Below are 13,008 nucleotides of genomic sequence, written 5' to 3'. Positions count from 1 at the left end.
TCCCCCGCTAGAGTGGGAGCTTACAATTGATGAACCTATACTGACACATCATTATCACCCAAAGTCCACAGTTTACATTAGGTGTTGTACATTCTGTACAATGTATAATGACATGTATTCATCATTATAGTATCATACAGAGTAGTTTCATTGCCATAAAAGTGCTCTTAAACTTTTAAAACTTAAAAGTCTTCTTCTTTCCTTCCCTTCCCTCCTTGAACAATTCAGTCCTGAAGCCATTAGATGGGGTAGAGCAAGGTACTTGTCCACAATAAGGTGGGATCCCCCTCAGAGACCCAGAGCAGGATTTCAGAACCTGATCAGGGTGAGGAGGGCATCTGCGTAGGAAGGTTGCCCAGCGTGAGGTGTCAGAGCCCAAGTGAAGTGAGGACATCCATGCATGGGAATGGCCTGCTGCAGGTACCAGAGACCCAACAGAGTGACGATGGTGTACCTGCAACAATGGGGATAGGAGTGCAGCCTGGTGTGGAGACTCAGAGCCCAAGCAGCGGGAGAGGGGCATTCCCGAGGAAGGGACGACCAGGACAGGGTGTTGGGCAAGGTTGGGGTGAGGAGGGCACTCACTGAGGGGGAAGGGGGAAGCAACCCAACGCAGTGTGCTGGAGACAAAGTAGAGTGAGAAGGGCATCTGAATGTGTAAGAGGGCAGTGGCAATGGGGGACTGATCATGTGAATAACTATATTCGGGTAAATGGGAGCCAGGTTTCTCACAGCTGGAGAAGGAAATTACAAATACAGGAAGGAAGGGACTTCCCTGGTGGTCCAGTGGTAAAGAATCCACCTTACAATGCAGGGGACGCGGGTTCGATCCCTAGTCAGGGAACTAAGATCCCACATGCCACAGGGCAACTAAGCCCACGCGCCACAACTACTGAGCTCAAGCGCCTCAGCTAGAGCCCGTGTGCCGCAAAGTACAGAGCCTACGTGCTCTGGAGCTCTCACGCCACAACTAGAGAAGAGAAAACCCGCACTCCACAACTGGTGAGAAGCCCACATGCCACAACCAAGAGCCCGTGCGACGAAAGATCTCACATGCCTCAGTAAGATCCCGCGTGCCGCAACTAAGACCTGACGCAGCCAAAATAAATAAATAAATAAATAAATCCTTTAAAAAAATATAGGAAGGGAGAAAACAAATGAACATTGCAATGCTGGATTAAAACTGGAGATATTAGTGTGAACTCATGGTTTTCAATACAAAGAGATGGACAACAGAAATAAGTACAGAATTAAGTGTGTATGTAGCTCTGTCCCAGCTCTGGCTATATATTTTTTTAAGATTATTTATTTATATATTTTTATTTATTTTTGGCTGCGTGGGGTCTTAGTTGCGGCACGCGGGATCTTCACTGAGGCACACAGGATATTTCGTTGCAGTGCGCGGGCTTCTGTCTAGTTGTGGCACGCCGGCTTCAGGGCGCATGGGCTCTGTAGTTGTGGCATGCAGGTTCCAGAGCGCGTGGGCTCTGTGGTTTGCAGCATGTGGGCTCTAGTTGAGACGTGCGAGCTCAGTAGTTGTGGCACGCGGACTTAGTTGCCCTGCGGCATGTCGGATCTTAGTTCCCCGACCAGGGATCAAATCTGTGTCCCCTGCATTGCAAGGCGGATTCTTTACCACTGGACCACCAGAGAAGTCCCTATTTTTTTTAAACTAAGAATAGTTTGTCTTTATTTTTTATTTTCTTTCTTTCTTTATTTTTTGGCTGTGCCACGCAGCATGCTGGATCTTAGTTCCCTGACCGGGGATTGAACCCATGCCCCCTGCATTGGGAGCATGGAGTCTTAACCACTGGACAGCCAGGGAAGTCCCTCTGGCTATTGATAGGGCCCTGGGGAAGTGACACTTCTACCCCAATGGCAATAAGCACACCCAGGGCCCAAATTCTAGCATCTAAATATCATTCTTCACTATAAGGTACAAGGGCTCCCTAGTGAAATAGCTGATTCTAGGACTGCAGGGGAAAAGATGCAAGATGAGCCTGGAAATCTTGTACTTGAAAGCAAAGAAGTACTGAAAGAATGATTGGGACACGGGAAAAAGACACAAAAGTCAGCTTGAAGTGCTCCCACTGGATGAATTAGGGAGAGTTTGAGCATCAATATAAATAATGATAGGTACAGACTGTAACCCTTGAATAAAATAGAAAACCATGAATCCATACTGGTATACATAAATACATGAATAAATTAAAAGTTGGATGAGGAATGAGATACATATTTTCAAAATGTTTCCACTCAAAACATTTATTCATTATAAAGGGAAAAGGAGTGACTTTACAGTAGAAAAGCCTAACAGACACCACTTTTAATCAAGTAATCAGAGGAAACATCATCAGTAATATAAAATCAAAATCTTGTGCCACCCAATAGGATGCAATCAGAAGAACACAGCGCCAGAAATCTGTTGCATTTCTATACACTAACAACAAAATATCAGAAAGAGAAATTAAGGAAACAATCCCATTTACGGTCACATCAAAAAGAATAAAATACCTAGGAATAAACCTACCTAAGGAGGCAAAAGACCTGTACTCTGAAAACTACAAGATGCTGATGAAAGAAATTGAGGAGGACACAAACAGATGGAAAGATACATTGTGTCCTTGGATTGGAAGAATCAATATTGTTAAAATGACCATACTACCCAAGGCAATCTACAAATTAAATGCAATTCCTACCAAACTACCAAAGGCAATTTTCACAGAACTAGAACAAAAAAATTTTTTTAATTTGTATGGAAACACAAAAGACCCCAAATAGCAAAAACAATCTTGAGAAAGAAGAACAGAGCTGGAGGAATCATGCTCCCTGACTTCAGACTATACTACAAAGCTACAGTAATCAAAATAGTATGATACTGGCACAAAAAACAGACACGAGATCAATGGAACAGGATAGAAAACCCAGATATAAACCCACCCACTTAATGATCAATTAATCTACAACAAAGGAAGCAAGAATATACAATAGGGAAAAGACTATTTTCCCTATACAATAGGGATAGAATATCCAATAAGGATAGAATATCCAATAGGGAAAAGTCTCTTCAATAAGTGGTACTGGGAAAACTGGACAGCTACATGCAAAAGAATGAAATTAGAACATTCCCTAACACCATATACAAAAATAAACTCAAAATGGATTAAAGACTTAAATGTAAGACCAAATACTATAAAATTCCTAGAGGAAAACAGGCAGAACACTCCTTGACATAAATCACAGCAATAATTTTTTGGTTCTGTCTCCTAGAGTAATGGAAATAGAAACAAAAATTAACAAGTGAGACAAACTTAAAAGCTTTTTTACAATAAAGGAAACCACAAACAAAACAAAAACAACATGTGATCCTACAGACTGGGAGAAAATATTTGCAAACAATGCTACCAACAAGGGATTAATTTCCAAAATATGCAAACAGCTCATAGAGCTTACTATTAAAAAAAAAAAAAAGCAAAAAAACAAATAACCTAATTTGAAAAATGGGCAAAAAAAAAAAAAAAGGGCAGAAGACCTAAATAGACATTTCTCCAAAGAAGACATACAAATGTCCAACAGGCACATGAAAAGATGCTCAATATCACTAATTATTAGAGAAATGCAAACCAAAACTACAATGAGGTATTGCCTCACACCAGTCAGAATGGCCATCATTAAACTGTCTACAAATAATAAATGCTGGGAAGGGTGTGGAGAAAAAGGAACTCTCCTACACTCTTGGTGGGAATATAAATTGGTGCAGCCACTACAGAAAACAGTCTGGAGGTTTCTTAAAAAAAGAAAAATAGAGTTGCCATATGGTCCTGCAATCCCACTCCTGGGCATATATCCGGAGAAAACTCTAATTCAAAAAGATACATGCACCCCAATGTTCATAGCAGCACTATTTACAATAGCCAAGACATGGAAGCAACCTAAATGTCCATCAACAGATGAATGGATAAAGAAAGTGTGGTATATATATGCAGTGGAATATCACTCTGCCATAAAAATGACTGAAATAATGCCATTTGCAGCAACATGGATGGACCTAGAGATTATCATATCAAGTGAAGTAAGTCCAACAAAGACAAATATATGATATCAATTATATGTGGAATCTTAAAAAATGATACAAATGAACTTATTTACAAAACAGAAATAGACTCACAGACATAGAAAACAAACTTACGGTTACCAAAGGGGGACCTACTGTATAGCACAGAGACCTATATTCAATATCTTGTAATAACCTATAAAGGAAAAGAATCTGAAAAAGAATATATATAGAGATATATATATATTCGGATTACTTTGCTGTACACTTGAAACTAACACATTGTAAAATAACTATACTTCAATTAAAAATGGTTTAAAATTTTTTTAATATTTATTTATTTTCCTTTTTTTTTTTTTTTTTTGGCTGCGTGGGGTCTTAGTTGTGGCACACTGGATCTTTGTTGAGGCACGCGGGATCTTTCGTTGGCAGCGCGCGGGCTTCTCTCTAGTTGTGGCGTGTGCAGGCTCCAGGGCGCGTGGGCTCTGTAGTTTGCAGCACGTGGGCTCTCTCTTTGAGGCATGTGGGCTTAGTTGCCCCGCAGCATGTGGGATCTTAGTTCCCCAACCAGGGATCGAACCCGTGTCCCCTGCATTGGAAGGCGGATTCTTGACCATTGGACCACCAGGGAAGTCCCTAAAATTTTTTTAAAAAAGAACACAGCATAGTTTCTGTGATTTTCCCTCCAAAGATGTGTAACCTGAATCTAATCATAAGAAAGTATCAGACAAACCCAAATTAAAGGACATTCTGCAAAATAAATATCCTGTACTCTTTCAAAATATCAAGGTCATGAAAGTCAAGAAAAGACTGAGGAACTGTTCCAGAGTGAAGAAGAGACTCCAGAGAGATGACAAAATGCAACACGTGATCTGAAATGGATTTTTAAAATTATTATCATAAAGGACATTATTAGGACACTAGACAAAACTGAAGCGGGGTTTGAGGATTAGATGGTAGAGATGTATCAATGTTAATTCCCTGATTTTGACAGTTGTGCCATAGTTATTTAGGAGAATGTCCTTGTTTGTAGAAACTACACACTATATCAAGAGTGATGGGACATAAATTGGCTACTTACTTGTAAATGGTTCATGGTGGGAAGTTCTTTGTTCTGTACTTAAAATTTTCTGTATGCTTGAGATTGTTTCAAATTTTAAAAAAATATATTTTTAAAATATAAAAATAGTATATGAGTTGTAACAAATTGAAGAATGCAGTGGTATATTCAAATAGTTAATATACTCCTCTCCCTCCTAATTCTAGTTCCCTCTTCCCTAAAGAAACTATTGTTACCAGTTTCATAGATATCTTTCCAAACTTTATACTCATATGAACACAAACCTATAAATTTATATGTAGGGAAACACCTTCTCTCACCATGGCAGCCATTAACTCTCTCCTTAGTATCTTTCATTAATCAGAAATCCTTAATTTTTGTAACATTTTATTTTAGAATAACTTCAGACTTGGAGAAATATTGCAAAATATTACAAAGAATTCTGCTCTTTCCTTCAGCCAGATTCCTAAATGTTAACATTTTGCCACATTTGCTTTATCCTTCTCTGTGTTGTGTGTATGTGTGTGTGTATATTTTTTCCTAAACCATTTGAGAGTAAGTTGCAGACATAATGTTTCTTTATTTCTAAATACCCAATATGCTGTTTTCTAAAAACAAGGACTTTACTTATGTAGTCACAGTACAATTATCAAAATTGGGAAATAAACATTGATACAGTAATATTATCTAATCTATAGAGTTTATCCAAATTTTGCCAATTGTATCAGCAATTTCCTTTATATAAAAAGAAAAAAAAATATGTTTGATTCAGGATCACACATTGCATTTAGCTGTCCTGTCTCTTTAGTCTTCTTTAATCTGGAGCAGTTCTTCAACCTTTCTTTATCTTTCATGACCTTAGCATTTTGGAAGGGTACAGGACATTCATTTCGAGAATGTCCCTCAATTTGGGTTAGTCTGGTGTTTCCTCATGATTAGATTCAGGCTGTGCATTTTGGGCAGGAATATCACAGAAGTGAGACTGTACCTTCTCAGTACGTCTTATCAGGAGGCATGTGATGTCAATTTGTCCCATTACTGGTGATGTTAACTTTGATTACTTGGTTAAGGTGGTGTCTGCCAGGTTTCTATGCTTTAAATTGCTATTTTTCCCTTTGTGATTAATAAGAATCTTGTGAAGAAGAAATACTTAATTTTTATAATATCAAAGTCATCAGTGTTTTGCAGCAGTGATTTGTTCTTTTGAAATGTTTGAGTCCTTCCCCATTACCCTTAGGTGACAGAGATTTTCTGCAACATTGTTTTCTCTATTCATTGTATAGTTTTGTTTTTCTTATTTAGGTTGAATCCTCTAGAATTCACTATGTATGTGTTGTATAGGAATATGTTTTTTCACCTTTCTCTACGTAATGAACCAGTTTTTCTAACATTATCTACCAAATAACCTATCCTTTTTTCAGTGATGGTGGTGCCACATTTGTTGCATATTATGTTCTCATTTATATCATGTCATACATGAGTCAGGTTCTCTATTGCTCTACTTGTTCTTTTTGCTTGTTTGTTTGTTTGTTTTGTTTTGTTTTGGCCATGCTGCGAGGCTTGCGGGATCTTAGTTCCCCAACGAGGGATGGAACCCATGCCGAGGTCCTAACCACTGGACCACCAGGGAATTCCCAACTTGTTCTTGTAACATTACCATACTCTTTTTTTTTTTTTAAACAATTTTATTTTTTAAAATTTTTATTTATTTATTTATTTATTTTTGGCTGTGTTGGGTCTTCGTTTCTGTGCGAGGGCTTTCTCTAGTTGCGGCAAGCGGGGGCCACTCTTCATCGCGGTGCGCGGGCCTCTCACTGTCGTGGCCTCTCTTGTTGCGGAGCACAGGCTCCAGACGCGCAGGCTCAGTAGTTGTGGCTCACGGGCCTAGTTGCTCCAGGGCATGTGGGATCTTCCCAGACCAGGGCTCGAACCCGTGGTCCCCTGCATTGGCAGGCAGATTCTCAACCAGTGTGCCACCAGGGAAGCCCCATACTCTTTTGATTACTGTAGTCTTGTAGCATGTCTTGATATCTGATAAGGTAAGCCCCACTCTTCCTTCTTTTTATATATTTTGCTAATTTTGAAACTTTGAATTTTGACTTTGCTAATTTTGAAACTGTCTCTGTATATATAGTGGAGTAAGTTTATTACACTTTAGAAAATCCTCATGGATTTTAATTGGGCTTGTATTGAATGTACAGATTAACTGTGAAAAACTGACATTGTTAGTTTTTTAGCCATTCCATCTACGACAATGGAGTATCTTTCTAGTTATTTGGATCGTTTTCTGTGTCCTTTGAGCTTTAAAGTTTTCTTCATAGAGGTCTCATATGATCTTGATTAAGTAGATTCTTAGATACTTTATAGTTTTTGTCATCATTGTGAAATCATCTTTTTTATTGCATTTTCTACTTGGTTACAGCTGGTGTAGAGATATGCTATTGACTTTTGAAGATTGATCTTATATCTGGCTGCCTTGCTGAATTCTTTCACTAGTCGCAATGGTAAATTTTATGTATGCATATTTTACCACAATAAAAATGGTAATGTAAATTATACCTCAATAAAACTGACATAAAATATTAACTGGGACATTAATGGAGGCTAAAACTTGTAGGTAAGATTTTGATGAAGATCAGGATAGTTACACAGAATCAAACAATCTCTACAAAAGTACTTACTTATTTAATTACAAAAAGAAAAATAATAGCATTACAATGAACAAATCTGGCAACATTATCTGTGATAGTTCAGGCAATATCTGAATGCAGTCTGTTAGAGAATCCCCTCTTGCTGGAGAGGCCAGTCTTTTTATTCTATTCAGGCCTTCAACTGATTGGATGAGGCCCGCCCACATTATGGAGAGCAGTCTGCTTACTAACAGTTAACTAACTTAAATGTTAATCTCATCCAAACCTACCCTTCAAGTTGACACATGATATGAACTATCAACTAAATGCAGTGTGTGATCCTGGATTGGATGGGGGAGGGGGAGTATTTATGAAGAACATTTTTGCAACAGTTAGTAAAATTGGAATACTGACTGTGGTTTAGATAATGGAATTGTTTCAATGTTAAGTTTCCAGAATTTGTCAACTATGCTGTGTTTATGTAAGAGTGTGTCATTGTTCTTTTTTTTGTTTGTTTTTTAAAAAAATATTTATTTATTTATTTGGTTGCACCAGGTCTTACTTGGTGCAGGCGGGCTCCTGAGTTGCAGCACGTGGGCTCCTTAGTTGCGGCAGGCAGGTTCCTTAGTTGCAGCACACCAGCTCCTTAGTTGTGGCATGCGAACTCTTAGTTGCGGCATGCATGTGGGATCTAGTTCCCTGACCAGGGATCAAACCCAGGCCCCCTGCACTGGGAGCGTGGAGTCTTATCCACTGTGCCCCCAGGGAAGTCCCATGTCCCTGTTCTTAAGAAACATACATTGAAGTATTTATGGGTAAAGAGGCACGATGTGAACAATCCATGGTTCAGAACAACAAATTAGTTTTAAAAAATGCTAATCTTCCAATTTTTGTACACACTTTGAAATTATTTCTGAATCATATGTTTACAAATTAATTGTATGTTAATGTATGTTTGATGTCTTTCATGAGGGGAAGGATCTGCCACTGTCTTATTTCCTGCTGTGGCTTCCACCCAGCACATACAACAAGAAATATTTATTGACTGAATACTAATGAACTAAGCCATCTTCCAATTTGGGCTTCACATGGGGCTGGGAATTTGGGATACTGAGCTTGAGACAGGCAGGAGGTAAAACTCTTTCTCTAGGCCTAATTCTCCTGGAGCTCAAATATGAGCGTGTAGATGCTTCTGAGGCTTGGGAAAACACAACCACTGGTCCCGAAGGCAGGGAGGCAGCCCACAAGCAGAAGACAACTGAGTTGTGTTTTGCAACAAGTGACACGGCTGAATGTCATTTTCTGAGGCCCTTTCCCTTTAGATTTACCCTGTCCCCACCCCTATACCACCACCCTTGATAAAGGTTGTTGACATTTTTGGCCCTGACCTGGACAGTGTTCTCCTGACCTGGCGGGGACAAGTTCAATCCTCCCTCCTGGGCCAGATCAGAGGAGAAGCAACCTACAGGCTAGGTTGGTGGTGGCCAAGGTGAGAGGTATCCTGGACAGGGACCTCAGTGGCCCAGCAGCCTGCTCCACACAGAGATTAGAAAATAGGGTCAATTCCACTAACAGAGCCAGTGAGTTTTCTCACATCATCCTTGTAACTGAGTCAGCCAACATTTATTGGGCACCTACTGTGTGCCAGGGCCTGTGATAGAAAGAGAGAGTCACTCCCAGGGGCTCTCACTGGCTCAAGAGGTAAATGTGGGCTCTAGACTCAACCACCCGTCCTGTCCCATTCCCTGCCTGGGCCCCACCAGCTCCCAACTTTGCCCGCTGGCTTGGCACTAGGTCTCCCATTCTACACCTGTTTCTCCACCTGTCCCTTTTTTTTGAGGTCAGCCAAGACTGATGGGAATTTTCAAAAGGAGGTATATTAAGAGATTTAGGAAATTTAATTGGATATTAGCTAAACTTACTGTGGTAATCATTTCACAATATATACATATATCAAATCATTATGTTGTACACCTAAAACTAATGTATTGGTATATGTCAATTATATCTCTATTTATTTATTTATTTTTAAATTTTCTTTTATGGTCGTGCTGTGCAGCTTGCAGAATCTAAATTCCCCAACCAGGGATCGAACCTGTGCCCCCTGCAGTGGAAGCGTGGAGTCTTAACCACTGGACCACCAGGAAAGTCTCTCAATTTTTAAAAAAATTCAGAAAAAAAAAGAGATTTAGGGAAAATCAAAGAGAAATAAACCAGGAAATAAACATTAAGGAAGTTTTATTGTCTATGGTAGTAGTTTAAAAACAAAGGTTCAAGGGTTCTGAGGGTAGATCATCTGAGTTCAACATCCTGGCTCTACCACTTTACTAGCTTATCATGAGCAAGTTACTTACCTTGTCTGGGCTTTGGTTTCCTCACCTGTAAGATAATAATAGTACTTGTCTCTTGGGCTATTTTAATCATTAAAGTAGGTGATGCATGCTTAGTGCAGTGCCTGGCCAATAGTAAGTTCTTGACAAATATTAACTAAGAGAAAAAAACAAATGCACACCTACTTAGCCTTTCCTTAGTCCCTCTAGCTCTTCATTTTTTGACAAGCTGATCCCTCTGCTTGAAACATCTTCCTCTTCACTGCTTAACTCCCATTTAGGACTCCACTTAAATGGCACCACCCTTCAACCACCAGGTTAGGTGCCCCTCCTAAAAGGTCTCAGTTAAAAGCTTTTATAATATCCATGATATCCCTGTAATGCAGCCGTCATCCTAGCCTACTGTAACTGTGTGTTTGCCTTCTTCATCAGAGCGTGAGCCTTTCAGGACAGAGGCTATGCCTTTGTAGCTCTGTATTCCCCATGCCCTCCCCTACGCCTGGCACATAGCAGAGCACTCAGCCTCCAGGCCATTCCTTAGCCCTGCCTAGGATCTCCTCTACCTCCTGAAATCTGGTTCTGGGACCCTCTGGGTCTGTGCTGCCCCTTCCAGCCCTCAGCTGCCTGCCATGCTGCAGCCCCACCACCAAAGTGCCTCCCAGCTGGGCCTCAGAGCCCCTCCACAGAACCCCCCTCCTCCCCAGAGCCAGGCAGCCTGCACTGCCCTGCCCCATCCTGCAGAATGCTTTACACCTCCGGCCAAGCTGCTGACCTGTCTTAGACAGCCTTCCCAGCAGGTCCAGCTTCCCAGGAAAGCTTGGCTTCTACCAATGTGTTGTCTAGTTTCTGACCAAGAAACCATCTTCCTGGGACACTGTTTTACAACCAAGCTCTCCTCAGGACCCAAGACAAGGACCTCTTTTTCCATTTCCGTGTGTTTGAGGCCCTTTAATGACTGCTCCTTGCAGCTTCGTATTTGTACATGTAGCTCTTGGCTCATTTGCAGAAGGGGCTGAGCACAGAACACCCATGGGGAGGTGGTGCCTGGACTTTCGTGGGCCAGGGCTGGTCCTGTCCGGAGACCTGGAGCACCTGGAGGGCCCATCCACCCACCCACCATCTACTCTTTCTCCCCAAGCCTGTTAGAGGAATGTTCACTCTGAACAAGGCTGGGGGAGGGCTCAGCAGAGAAGGGAGGAGAGGGGGGTCAATGTAACCAGGGCTCAGATAGTGTGAAAAGAACAGGGCTGGGGACTTCCCTGGTGGCGCAGTGGTTAAGAATCTGCCTGCCAGTGCAGGGAACACGGGTTTGATCCCTGCTCCGGGAAGATCCCACATGCCGCAGAGCAACTAAGCCCATGAGCCACAACTACTGAAGCCCGTGAGCCTAGAGCCTGAGCTCCGCAACAAGAGGAGCCATCGCAATGAGAAGCCGGCACACTATAACGGAGTAGACACTGGTCTCCACAACTAGAGAAAGCCCGCGTGCAGCAACGAAGACCCAACGCAGCCAAAAAAATTAAAAATAAATTTAAAAAAAATTTTTTTAATTAGAAAAAAAAAAGAACAGGCTGGGACTCAGCTGGAGCTCCCCGTGAGCTGGATCACTGTGATGGTGGCTATGCCTCCTGTATCATCCCTGTGCATTTCCACCCATGAAGTTCCCTGGGAAAAGGCCAAGCTATCTCCTCCACGCTAAGTGGTTTGAGCAGGGAAAGGGCTGGAGTGGAGGGTTCAGGTGCTCAAGGAGGCAGGGGATCCTGCCTGGGACCAGCATGGAGATAGTGACTGGAATCAGGATACAGTAAATGGGGAGGGGTGAGAACCCTGAGCCTGACTTGAAGCCCACTCCCTACTGGCTGCCCCCCACTCCCAGCTCTCCTCAAGCTCTCTTGGCAGAATCTGAGTGTGGCCTCTCCAAGAAAGATTGCATGGGTGACCCCCAACATGGTCACTTTCCCAGGGCTCCCAGACTCTCCCTCAGGGATCCTGGGGAAGATTTTACAGACTTCCCTAATCTTTTGCAGCATAACACTGTCAAGTGCACGAAATTTCAGCCAGTAACAAAGGAACCTGATAACAGGCAGGGATGTTTTCTCCTACAGGTGCTTCAGTGATGGGGTGAGGGGTCACTGCTACGATGGGGGCAGTCTGCAGCCACAAGAAGCCTCTGCAGGCCGAAAGGCTTCACTCCAAGGTGGTGGGCAACTGAAGGTACCCAGAAGTTACAGCCTGAGAGGGCGATCCTGCCTACCCTCCCCACCCCCAGAAAAAGTGGGGAGATGGCACAGCAGTGGTGGGACGGCTGGCTGTTGGAGGGGGGAGAACTCCTTCAGTGATGGGGATCCCTGCTTGGAGTGAGTGGTCACGGAACTGATCACACTAGCTGAAGACACCTGCAGGGATGGGGGAGGGGGAGGTTTCTGCAGTGAAGTAGCGCTTTGCACAGGAAAGGGTCGGGCTTCTTGGGGGCTGGGGGTTCCTACGGTGATGGGGCCCTGGGGTTCGCTGCAGTGATGAGGGTCACTGCAGTGATGAAAAGCTGAGCCATTGTGGGGGTGAGGGGTGAGGGGGCAGGGGTGGGGTAATATCGGGATAGCTGGGGTTACTGCAGTGCTGGGGTGGGGGGACTGAAAATTTAGCCCCTCTGCTGCACTTGCAGAGCCCCTCACTTCCTGAAGGACGGAAAGGGTGGGGCCTCGAAGGCCTCCGCCCCGCACTGATGGGGGGCTGCGCGGGGCGAGGACGCGGTTCCTGCACTGCGGCGCCTTGCCTGGCTGGAGCGGCCGGCGCTGGCGCGGAGGCGGTACCGCGCCCGAAGGGGGCGGGGAGCAGCAGCCCCGCCGCAGCGACAGGCGGGGCCGAGGCCAGCTGGAGGGGCCGCCTTCCGAGCGGGGGTGGGACCGGCACCCACCGGGCCGACGCCCCTGGGTG

This window comes from Eubalaena glacialis, chromosome 6 (assembly GCF_028564815.1).
Source record: "Eubalaena glacialis isolate mEubGla1 chromosome 6, mEubGla1.1.hap2.+ XY, whole genome shotgun sequence".
Taxonomy (NCBI): domain Eukaryota; kingdom Metazoa; phylum Chordata; class Mammalia; order Artiodactyla; family Balaenidae; genus Eubalaena; species Eubalaena glacialis.
The sequence above is the reverse complement of the archived record's forward strand: the minus strand, read 5'-3'. Positions refer to the sequence as shown.